Source organism: Culex pipiens, chromosome 2 (assembly GCF_016801865.2).
Source record: "Culex pipiens pallens isolate TS chromosome 2, TS_CPP_V2, whole genome shotgun sequence".
NCBI classification, from domain to species: Eukaryota; Metazoa; Arthropoda; class Insecta; order Diptera; family Culicidae; genus Culex; species Culex pipiens.
The window spans coordinates 201,715,355-201,728,660 of record NC_068938.1 but is presented as its reverse complement, the minus strand read 5'-3'; the positions used below and the strand labels follow the sequence as shown (position 1 = coordinate 201,728,660).

At 32.8% G+C, this 13,306-nt stretch overlaps 1 protein-coding gene across 2 annotated transcripts in view; it reads right to left on the bottom strand.

The window, feature by feature from the left end:
* Positions 1 to 13,306, bottom strand: part of LOC120418138 (endophilin-A) — a 141,119-nt gene that overhangs the window by 126,508 nt on the left and 1,305 nt on the right. The window lies entirely within an intron of this gene.

Sequence of the window (13,306 nt, the reverse complement as noted above, 5' to 3'; positions counted from 1 at the left end):
AAATATTTTTGGAATTTTCAAATCAAGACTAACATTTCACAAAGGCCAAACATTCAATATTACGCCCTTTTAAAATGTTTGTCTTGATTTGAAAATTCCAAAAATATTTTTTTCGAAAAGATCGGAAAATTTCACAATTGTTTCATATATTAACATTGAAAATCGGACCATTAGTTGCTGAGATATTGACGATAGAAAATGGTGGGTTGTTTGGGTGAAACTTAGAAAACATCAATTTTCCTGTTTTTAAACCTTTGCATTGCAATATCTCAGCAACTAAAGGTCGTATCAACATAGTCCGAATAAGCAAAATATAGAGAATTTTCTCAGCTTTTCAAAAATATTTTTTTCAAAACTGGGCAAACATGTGCACTAATTTAAAAAAATGAAAAACTGCGACTATTTTCAAAAAAGTCACTTAAATATGGCTATAACTTGAAAACGGTGCACTTTATCAAAATTTTAGTAAAGTACTTTTTGATTGCAAATTTGATTTTACATCGAAAAATGAAGTTGAAAAATTTTTACGACCAAAATTTCGATTTTTTTAAAAAATCAGTATTGATTAAAAAATTCATAACTCGGTCAGTGATTTTTTGCACAACCTGGAAATTTCTGAAAAGTTGGCATTTTATGTCTTCTAAAACATATCAAAAAATAAAAAAAATTAAAAATAGTGTTTTTTTGTAAATCAAGTTTTAGTGATAAAAAGTTAAATAAAAAAATCACCAAATTTTTTTTTACCGTGTATTATTTTTTCCAGTGTAGTCCGTATCCATACCTACAACTTTGCCGAAGACACCAAATCGATCAAAAAATTCCTTCAAAAGATACTGATTTTTGAATTTTCATACATCATTTTTGTATGGACAGCTGCCGAATTTGTATGGAAAATTATATGGACAAACTAATGATGCAAAATGGCTTCTTTGGGCATACCGAAGGCACCAAAAAAGTTTCAGCCGGATTAAAAAATACAAAAATTAAAATTGAAGAAAAAAGACCGATTTCGTAGAGAATTGCTCAAATGATTTTATGGTCTCAAATATGTTGACATTAAAAAGCATACAACAAAACTACTCAAATGCATTTAAATGTCATTATTTTTCATATTACAATTATAAGAACAAAGTTTGTTAAACATTTAAAAAAAACCCACTTTTTAAGCAGAAAGTATCACAAAATGGGGATAGGGGTACACAATATTAGGTAAATATATGCTACTGTCACAAATATGCTCAATATTAATTCAAATATTGTTTTTTATAAAGTTTTAAGTTTTTCTTATTTCCGATCTTAACTTTTATACTGAGGCTTTAAATTCGAAACTTTTAAAAAGATTAAAAAGACCTTATTAAATCAAAAATGCAAAAGTAAACGGGGCATTCAATTGAAAAAAAAATGCAATGGCCATTGCAAAAAAGAGTCAAATGTAGCATTTTGCAAATGAGTTTAAAATTTTCAAATGAAATAAAACAAAAAAATCTACAAATAAAAAATACCTTCACATTCAATTTTAAGCTGTTAGTTATTTTTAATGCTTTTTTCAACTTGATTTTTACAAATAAATTAATGCAATTCGTAGCCTTAAAAAAAGCCTCAAATCTCAGGACCGCAGATTGAACAAATCTGGAGCAACATTTGAAAGGGGCGGTACGACATTGCTCTTACGGCCTTTCATTACATGCGTTTAAATGGGACGAAAGGCCGTAAGAGCAATGTCGTACCGCCCCTTTCAAATGTTGCTCCAGAAATACGCAAAACAAAAGAAAAAAAATATTTCTTGAATTTTTACACATTTTTTTTTTTAATTTGCCGGACATGGAAACGATGAATCACATGCACCCGGTTGATGAAAACTGCAAATCGTTGATTATTTTTTTGACATTTCGTTGGAAAATTACACGTTAATTACACCCTAAAAAAAATTTACACAATTTTAGAGGTAGGTTTCACTACTTTTCTGACACAAATTCAGTCCAAATTACCCGATGTAATATTACCATGATTTTTGTTTACAAATAAATGAAAAAAATAATTTAACAAACACAAAAAAGTACTAACTTAAAAAGTGTTATTTAATAATTTTGTATAATTCCCACTTTTATGATGTAATTTTATTTACATTCAGACTGAAAACGTAAAACAAAAAAGTGGTAGGATTACACATTTTCAGAGGTAAAATTACATATTTTTTCTGACATGAAAAATTTACCCATGTAGACGTAAAATTAACATGATTTTTAATGTGTATTTTATTTCTACATGTTCTCAATCGGCCGAAGTTTTCAAAAATTCAAAAGTTTTAGACAATGAAAACGAAATTAGGGGAACAGCATCTAATTCCAGCGTGCCTCTAATGTTGGCAGGTCAGAACTTTGACATTCAATTAAAGCTAATTAAAAGCGTTTTCAACTGAACTCGAGTGATAAATAGCTCAATAAGAAGTGAGCAAGCAAGTTTCTATCAAAAGTTTTGCAAAATTAGTTGTTTAAATAGTAAAAATTAGCAAATTGGATGGAGTTAGGAGCGAGTGCCTGCCAAACATACGAGAATTTCCCCTAAATATACTTTACAAACACAGTGATAAAATTCTTAGTAATATCACACACTTAGATTTTTTCCAAATTCGGTAAATTTTATCGAACTTTCAACTGCTGAAATTCGGTAAACTGAAAATTACCGAATTCGTTTAAAAATTACCGAAATTCGGTAATGAAGTTCAGCTTACAACCGAAATTCGGTAAACATTTTCAGAGGTAAAATTGCACATTTTTTCTGATATAAAAGAGCTACCCCTTCCCAGATGTAATATTACAATGATTTTTTTTCTGTGCATCTTTTATGTCAGAAAAAATGTGTAGTTTTATCTCTGAAAAGGTGGAATTTTACATCTTTTCTGGCATAATGTCACATTTTCAGTTGAGGTAAAATTACATCATTAAAGAGGTAATATTCAACCTGTCAAAATTACACCTTCCAAATTTACAGAATTTTTTACTAAGTGTGTACACACAGTAAAAAAAAAGTGTAGCAGAGAGGGATGGGGCGCGGACTTTGTAATATGAATATGACTCTCGACTATTTTTGGGGTGAGCAGACCTGAATTGTTTTCTTCGGTAAATGCTTTTTGTGTACACGTTTTTGATATGTTTTTGCTTACAAAGGAGCAATTCCAGCTCAAATCAATAATCTGGTAAGCCATTTTTGTGTATATGGAGCCAATTGCACTCGAAAATAACATTTGAGAAAAGCGTAAGTTATTTAAATATTTTTGTATTTTGCATTTTGAAAAAATACTGTATCTCGTAGCCGCATTGTATCAAATATTAGTCAAAGACAAACTTGTACACCCAGAACTGGGCATCGGCATACGAGAGGATAAAGAGCACGATTCGGTAGTAAAATGGTACTGTGTGCGGACGGAGAGGACAAATCCCAAATTTACCGAGAGTACTTTACTCATGGGTTCATCTTTAAAAAAAAGTTCATCTATCAAAAAAAAGTACCTGTACCGAGACTCGAACCCAAGACCTTCGGCATATTGAACCGTGCCTTTGCCGTATGGGCCACCATGGTTCGGTGACTAAGTGGCGGTCATTTGACCATATAAGCCACTCAATAGGATGAACTGTTCCAATGAACGGATGAACACGCGAGAGGACTATACTCTCGCAAAATAGCACTTTCCTCACGTTTCTTTTCGTGAGGACTATCCTCTCGTTCTTTAACATTGGTTGTAGGAAATTAGACGGGCTTTCTGAAAAAATACACTGAAATAAGAATACACGCCACTTCTATGAGATTTTTAGATTTTTAAGTTTAAAAGTTAAATTTTTAGGAGGGTTTTGAAAATTTTGACGATTTTTGTATTTTTTTAGGAGACACATACCATTCTGCATTTTTCGTCAGTCTTTTTGTAATATCTTAAACTATTTAATTAAAAATTTTGAACGAAAAAAAATCGTGACATCACCTTCAAATTTATCTTTTAAACTCAAAAATCAAAAAATCTCATAGAAGTGGTGTGTATTTTTATTTCAGTGTATTTTTTTTTAGAAAGCCCGTATAATTTCCTAAAAGTTTGTATTTGACCACTTTTTGATACGATGCAACGGATTCGAGATACAGTGATTTTCAAATTGCTAAATGCAAAAATGTTTTAATACCTTACGCCCTTCCCAAATGTTATTTTCGAGTATTACTGTATTACATGTCTACAAAGTTTCATTGAAATCGGAGAGGGTCGGATACAAAAGTACCAGAAAAAATCCTGATTTGAGCTGGAATTGCTCAATGTTGATGCTTTTGCATGCGATTTTACCATCGGATTTTTTGCTGTACATTCTGGAATGTTGACAGATTTTGTGTCAGAAAAATGTATAATATTGCTTCTATAGATATTGAAATCTGCAAATTCACATCTTTTCGTATATTATTTCAAATATTCCCATTTTTAGTTTACACAGAAAAAAAAGATGGTAATATTGATCCGGAAATGGTGACAGATTTTGCGTCAAAAAAAAATTTACCCCAGAAAATGATGAATTTTCATCAGTTTTTGATGAATATTAATCAGGTTCACATTTTTACAAATTTTTTATCTAATATTACTCAAAAAAAAGAGGTAATATTCAACCTACCAAATTATCAACATTCCAAAATTCAACTTATTTTCTGTGTACATTACCAGACGTTTTTTTTACGAAATAACATATGCAATTATGAGAAATTTACAAATTTATCACAGTCCAGGGTTTTTTTGTTGTTGTTTGTAATAATGATCTCATGATCGATCAAATAATTTCTATTTTTGCTAATAAATCACGGTTTTATATTAAACAACTTGTTCGAGGTTGAAAACTAACTCCTCTCCCCTAGATAACACTTATCCAAATTTTAATTAAATTCCATCCAGCTTCGCAGTTAACTGGTTAATTACCGTCTGAAACCGGTATGCGGAATGCGCATCATTAGCCACCATCACCACGTACTAAGTCTTACTTTAGTGGTGGTAGTGAACTACTGCAGTCAGATTTTGCATGTTATGCAGCGGCGCTGATACGGCTTGTTTTGCGAAAGTCGCACGAATTCGCGCCCCGTCGAGGTCGTCGTGGCTCGGCTGACGACAATCAAGGTCAATGCTAGCAGCACACTGACTAACGAGCCAAAGGTTCACCGGTGGTGCGTTGTTTCGCGATGAGATCGACGTTGTGAGACGAGCTCGGATTTACCTACTTACTAGGCATGATGGGATGGTGGTGAAGTCAATGCTCACCATGAGACGATTTGTTGCGGCGGTGGGTGGTTGAAGGAAATTTTGAGCGAAAGTATTTTTTGAATGATTTGAGAAAATTTTGGTAAATTGTTAATAATTTCTTCAAATTGGAAAAAATAAATCTAACAATCAAATAAATTCAAACCCACCGTACCGTAGTTACGGGGCAAGCTGCTGATGGCATAAGCCACAGCACAGCTGTTTTGCTCACTGGGGCGTAAACAGCGTGAATCGCGAAACGTTTTAAACGTTTTTACTTGCGTTGGTGAACAGAGCAGAGCACATAGGTAAGCAGGTCTGTCTGCCTCTTCCCAACGTCAGATATAGATAATTGTCAGTCGGTAGCATTATCTTATCGCTGGTGATGTTTTTGCTGGCTTTTTTTTTGTTAACAAATATTAAAAAATACATCAAAAAATTTAAGACCGTGTCAATAAAATACATTATCAATTCATTAAACATAGAAACAAAAAGACAAAAACAAATATCGTTACGCCTATTTGGAATGCGGTCTTGATTTAACTGCGGATTACAAAGTTTTTTGTTTTCGAAGGGGATTCTTTAAAGATTAAAAAAAAGAAGTCTAGAAGTGTTTCGCAAAACGCACGTGCCAACGTAAAGTGTGACAAATAAAGACGTGTGATTTTCGAATTGGGTCCTAAATTCGAGTTGTGATTACGATTTTTATTTCACACAACAATAAAACATATTTTTCTGAGCACAATGAAACATGGTACGCCTACAAAAGGTTTTTTATAGACAGAGATTTGACAGCTCCCATACTAAATGTCTCGATTTACATACTTTTATTAATTTCTTTTAAACACGCAGAAAAAAGTTTTGTAGAATCAGCCTGTACGAGGTTTCAAACAACAAAATTTTTGTTGAATATAATCAATGCCGATTTTGCGTTGAAACAAACCTTGATTTTCTCGATTCCACAAAAGTCTTTTGTTATTTTGAAAAAGCTGCTTTGACGTTAAGCGTTGATTCAACAAAAATTATGATTTTCAAATCAACAAAACGTTTTGTTGATTCAAATATGCCTTATTTTTCTGCGTGAAATCAAATACTTAACATATTAAAAATATACATGTTATAAATAACCATTTTATTGTTTAAAATTAGCCACCTAGCAACCATTTCAAAGTGGATTCGTCTATATCAATTCAGAAAATGTTGGTTCGCAACCACGGGGATGCTACGGCTGTCATCTGCATACACTGAAGCCTAAGTTTTGGTGTCTAGTGTCAAAATTATGGGGAGTAACATGACGAAAAGGGCGTAAAATTGAAAGGACGAAAAAAATTTTTTTGTCCTTATTTTTGTTCTTTTGGGCAAATATTTTTCAAAGTATATGTCGCCCCCCCCCCCCCCTACTTCACAATTGGCCTGAAAAGTCAGGGGGCAAAAAAAACTATTTTTCGAAAAACTTCAAAATTTTAATGAAAATTAAAGTCTAACCCACTGAAAACCAGTTAAAATGCATTTTCCCACGTTTATAATCATATTTAGCATGTTTGAACTTCTTTGAAAACATTTAAAATTTTCATGAAATACCAATGTACAGTCCCACAAAAATCATTTTTTTTTTTTGGGGAAAAAAAATTCCGTCAATACCTCGATATTTTCAAAACTAATGATTGGAAAGCAACTGTACGCCTGTGAAAAGCATTTTAAACACTTTTTCCATCCAAATGTTGAAACCTAGGCTTGTAATTTCAATTTTTATATTTATTTTTTTTTGAAACCCCCCCCCCCCTCCCCCCCCTCGACTTTGGTCAGAGCCGAGGGACATAAATATTTGCAACGGCCTTAGTTAAAATCTGGAGTTTTTTTTTTTTTTTTTGAAAAGGTTCAATAAACCAAATTTCCAGTTTTTGCTTTTTGGGTGTTTTTTAATACCCCTGACTCAAGGCGGTTTCAAAAACACCCAAAAAGCAAAAACTGGAAATTTGGTTTATTGGACTTTGATTTGATGGGCCACAAGGATGACCTATGTAGCGGTTGCCTAGAATTACAGTGGCTCAGACTTAAAAGGATCATTTTCAAATTACTGTCGTATGAAGGGCCAAAAGGGGTGGTTGGACGCGAACAAGCAAAATCACTCACGGTGTCCTCAGGGGAAGAGAATCTCCTTCCGACAGTAACCTCCAATAACTCCGAAAAAAGTCTGACAAAGCTGAAAAACAGGGCTCGAACCCCGTTGGGGGCCTAAAAGGGCGCGGCAGACAGCTGGAGACTGACAATAGATGTATTAATTGGACAATCCTTGAGAATTGTACAAATAATAAACTATTTTCCCCTTTTGACGTAGTTCTGGTCTTCCACTATCCACATCCAGTCTCCGCCATTACAGCATACTGTCCACTGCCCTGATGCTCCCTCCCCGATCCCCGGCTTTGATTCTAACTACTGATAAAAAGGAAAATCATAGATGAGAAAAGGTCAATGCCTTAGCAAGTACAGATAGTTTTTTTTTAAATTTTTTCTATCTTTTGTTAAATCCTTAGTTAAAAGTAATTAGAGTTTCTAAATGAAATATTAAACAACTCACAGCTGTAAGGAACCCCAAAACTCTGTTATGTACTTAAATGAACAAATTGTATCATGATTATTCACTAATAAAACTTGAATTGAATTGAATTGAAAAGGTCAATGCGGATGGAGAGCAAATCGAGCTCAGTATCCCCTCACAAAGACTGGTAGTAAGTGTGAAAGGCAGAAAAATGAAAAGATAGTATGTCAATTCGGATGGATCGATGATCCCCTCACAATGACAAAAAAAGAGACAGATGATTCGGAGAGTGAAAGAAGAACAGAAAATCAGGAATAAGAAATAGTCAATGCAGATGAATAGCAAATTTAGTTCAATGTTCCTCACAAGTTTAATACTTTAAATATTTTAAATTCTTTAAATAATTTAAATACTTGAAATACTTGAAATACTTAAAATACTTTGAATACTTTATATAATTTAAATGCTTAAAATAATTGAAATACTTAATATACTTTAAAAACTTTAAATGCTTTAAATACTTTAAATACTTTAAAAACTTTAAATACTTTAAAAACTTTAAATACTTTAAAAACTTTAAAAACTTAAATACTTTAAAAATTTGAATACTAAATAAATTTCAAGAAATTCTTTCAATACTTTAAATACTTTAAAAACTTTAAGTACGTCAAATACTTTAAAAAATTTCAATTCTTTAAATACTTTAAGTTCTATAAATACTTTAAATGCTTTATAAACATTAAATACTTTAAATGCTTTAAAAAATTTAAAAACTTCTTATAATTCAAATTCTTTAAACATTTTTAATATTTAAATATTTTAAACACTTCGGGAGTTTTTTTTTTTTTTTTTTGAAAAGGTCCAATAAGGAAATTTGTTTTATTGGCCAAAAAAAAATGAAAAAATTAGATATTTTTCAAAGTATATGTCACCCCCCTTCAATTTTTATATTTTTTTAATTTTTTGTCCCCCCTCGACTTTGGTCAGAGCCGAGGGACATAAACTTTGAAAAATATTTTCAACGGCCTTAGTTAAAAACAGGTTGTTTTTTTTTTAAAAGGTCCAATAAACCAAATTTTCTGATTTTGCTTTTTGGGTGTTGGTACCCCTGACTCAAGGCGGTTTCAAGAACACCCAAAAAGCAAAAACTGGAAATTGGGTTTATTGGACTTTTTCAAAAAAAAACTCCAGAAATGAAATTAAATGTGTACTATCCGGGGCAAAACGGGACACATGGGGTGAACTGGAATGTGATTTTAGCAATGTTTTTGCAAAATATTTGGATATTTTTTTATTGGTTTTAGTGAGAATAGACACAAAACCAACAAAATTAGTTTCTAAATTTGAACATTTATGTTTAAAGACAGCTGTTCATAGAGGGCTTTCGGCTTAAAAGTAAATGTTAAGATGAATTGTTTCAGGAGGAAATTGCTAAACTAAAATTTCATAAAACCGCCGATTCACATTTATTGGATATTAGGTTCATATCTAACGATACGAAATGTAAACCGACAAGAGCAGATTCTTATTTTTTTACTTTAATTTTTTAAAGAGTAGGCATAAATGGATGAAAATCAACTTTTCTATTCCTACATGTCGCCAATGAGCTCCAAGTCGAAATGTCGATAAAATGCATTTTTTTTCATTAAAATGCTTAGATTTGAACAATTGGAATGATTTTGTAGCATTTTTTAAGCCCTTTTTTAGAAATGTTAGGCTGAATTGTAATTTGCCTTAGTTGCAGATATTTTAATTTTTTTAGTTATTTAAAAGTTCAAAAGTTGTGTCCAGATTTGTTCCACTTTCCATTGAGCTAGAGTGCTCATATCCAGAGTTTTTTTAAGACCAATCAACTATTGTCTTTCATATGTTTATAGGACCTAATAAAAAAAAACTCTAGATATTAAGTTATATAAGTTCAAACAACCCCTGAATTTCAGGCAGATTGGCGAGCTCCACGACGTCCCTAACAATGGGCTTTGCCCTGTTCGTGGACTCGCTCTTAAGGTTTCCCAACATCAAGGTTGAGCTCACATTGTAGATTTAAATTAACATTATGATGTTTAAGTTCATTGGCCAAATTAGAATTTGCCGAAGACATTTCAGAGGATTTTAAAAAGACACCTGCTGGGAAACTTTGCCTGAGACCTGATGCTAGAAACATATTGTTGTTGGCGGAATTTTTGGTTTACTTTGATGAAAATAATCATTCTGAGCAGCTACAGGATTTTTTTCCAAAAAAATAAATAAAATTTATTATATTTTGATTTGTGACCCTCTGAAATGTTAATCCCGAAACAGCGCCACCAAACATGTTGTGGCGGCTTCAGCAAGCTACGTCAGTATCACGGGCCTGTTCGCAGTTTTGGTTTTTTGACGTTTGTCTCCTTTTTAACTGTAGCCCAGTTATCGAACACCCAGTTAAAGAAGCAGCCCAGTTAAGGCCTATCTACAATCACTTAGCTTAGAAAATTTCACTTAGCTTAGGAATTTGAATCAATGGAAATGAATCTGAGTTTTTACAATGGAAAAGTAATCAAATTAGAAACTGACGTTTGGTTTGGAAAATTTCAAAATCTACGGTAAGTTGACGTTTCCATATCAAAGGTAAACAAACAACTGCATAGCAACGTATATCAGCCCAGCAAGTTTTCTAAGTTGATTGTGGATGACGAACGTAAGTTGCAGACTTTCCTAAGTTTTTTTTTTTTTTTTTTGGGAGGGTGATCCAGCCGCACATCGTTGATGTCGAAACCTCTAAACTGGGCCCTCGTCCTGTCACGTCCGTCAGTAGTCTTGTCGTACATTACAACTAGAATCAGATCTGCCAATGAATTAGTACACTTCGACCAAATAAACACTGACGCTGTATGGATCTGACTCTAGAATAAATGCACAGTTGTGTGTTATTCATAAGTCCAAAATGTTCAATTATTCATATAAGTCCAAATATTCATTTGCGGATAACTACCTAACTTGAATTGAATACAAGATTTAAAGCAACCTATCCGACAGCTACTCTTATCTCAAATCCCCGACATTTTAATTATTAACCAAAAAAAACGTTTCTTTTAAAACCTGTCTGGATTCTTTTAAAAAACAAAAAAAAAATAACAGTTGATATTTTACAAGTCGTGAATTGAAAAAGAGACGACCATTTGTTCGTCAGAATTCCAGTAGATCCTCGATTCGCAACAATGGTCGATACAATCATAATCCGACAACCGTTAGTTCAACAGATCAACGAATTTAGTCCGATATCATTTCACTATTGATTGATCGAGACTCTATGGAAATTTTGACAAATCAGAATGGTTTTTATGCTACTTGAATGAAAATCACCGATTCTGATAGAATTACTTAATTCACTGTTACTAATTTTGTCCCTAAATAACTAAAGGCAAAGTATAAAAAGTTGATATTTATAGTTAAAATCCTAAATTCTACAAACACTGTTTTTTAAACCCGCATCCTAACCTGACACCCACATTAAGATAGGGAAAAATCACATATGTAGCGGTTCATTGTACAAATGTGATATTTCCACTATCAGAGAACCTCCTTGTCTCGATGACAGCTTACCGGCCATCGATTAAGCCCTGAGACTACGACAAAGTGGGTTCTCGCAGCATGAAGTGGTGTCCATGTGTAAAAATGGAAGCTTCAGCAATATACTGAACACTTCGATTTTAATTCCACATCGAATCAAATCATACTCTTTGCCAAACAAGCATCAAACCTATGACACTCATTATGACAAAGCCCAGGGCAAGTTGCAGACTTTCCTAAGTTACTACTTTACTTAGATGTTCTAAGCTTAGTGATTGTAGATAGGCCATTAACGTGAAGACTTCCATCATTGTCATGATTTTTCGTTCAAAGATGTAAATTTTGCGTCGCTTTCAATATTTTGACAAAATTCCTTCAACAAGTTGTTTTGAATAGTGCCCCCTACACATGCTGATTCATTTTGGTAACGATTATCCCATTCCTTGTAAAGTTATGGAAATCGTCATTTATCAATGATTGCCAACTAGGACGTCAATGACTGTGCCACAAAATTATATAAATTTTGAAGCACATTTGGTTTAGATCAAAAATTCTTTCAGTGGCTTCAAGAAGGCAACAACCGGCACATGCTGATTCCTTTTGGTGCCGAAATTCGTGAAATTGAATTTAATACAGAATATTTGATAGTGATGATCATTTTTCTTCGAAAATGATCAACGGCTTCACCTTAAACAACGCCCAGTTACCGATGGAAAAGATTGTTAACAACTGAAGTTATTTTCCACAGTAAAAGTTGATTATACACACATAGATTTTTTTTACCGAATTCGGTAAACTTTACCGAATTTTTAACTGATGAACAGTTCGGTAAACTGAAATTTACCGAATTCGGAAAAAAAAACTTACCGAAATTCGGTAATGAAGTTCATTATTGTTCATCATACAACCGAAAATCGGTAAAATTTTGTTTATTTAAACAGATGGTTTAGTAATAGTAGTAATTTTATTTGGCAACGATATCCTGTTAGTTAGACTTTTTATCAGGGCAAGGATGGATCTAAAATTCGAGCCAAACATTTCATTAGGGCACAAAACCAAAAAGTAAACATTCGGGATTATTCCACTATTCCACTCCATAGAACACTCCCTACATGCCCTCCAAGAATCAGATTGATAGCAAACAATTTCCTATTGAAAAAATCAAAAAAAACAAAAGGGCACATAACAATGTTCACTCCAAACCAGAAAAAAAGTTCAATTGTGCCCTTTTCTTTTTCGTTAGTTTTTCGTGGTTAAGGAACTTTCTATGTTATAAAGTGAACTTTTCATACATTCTTAACACTAATTCACTTCAAAACAAAGTTTGGTTAACGTTTCACCAAGGGTTTCTGCAGAAAAAAACTTCGTCGAAATACAATATTGATTACGGCCCGCGGCTGCTGTTCAGTACACTTTTGAAGAATTTTAATGTTTCACATACCTTATCTGCTCCATTCGATCATAAAACTTCACCAATTATCAAAATTTCCACTGAATTCCTCATTATTTCTAACTAAACAAAAGGGCCCATAAACATCATTCAAAACAACAATCCGGTGACAGCGCTTTAGTGCCCTTTTAGTTCTCTTCGAAATTGCATTTAGAAAGGGCCCATTATGAACAGCAGTTGGAAAGCTAAAAGGGCCTAATAACGAGATTTTTAAAAATTATGAGTTTTATTGCGAAAATCAACATAAATTAAGAAGCAGTAAAGCAGAGTTGAGGATAATGGTGTGTTTTATCGAATCATCAGTAAAAATACCATCAGTCATGCTTATTTTTTAAATAGGAATTGAAACAAGTTGTCCATTTTTTGCAAGCGATTTTCTCGAATCGCGGTTTTTGCTTTTGTGCCCTAATGAAATGTTTGGCTCGAATTTACCGTTTTTTCAACTACCGAATTCGGTATTAAATCTAAGTTTGTAGTCACTTTCTTAACAAAGGACCACATTAAGAAATCA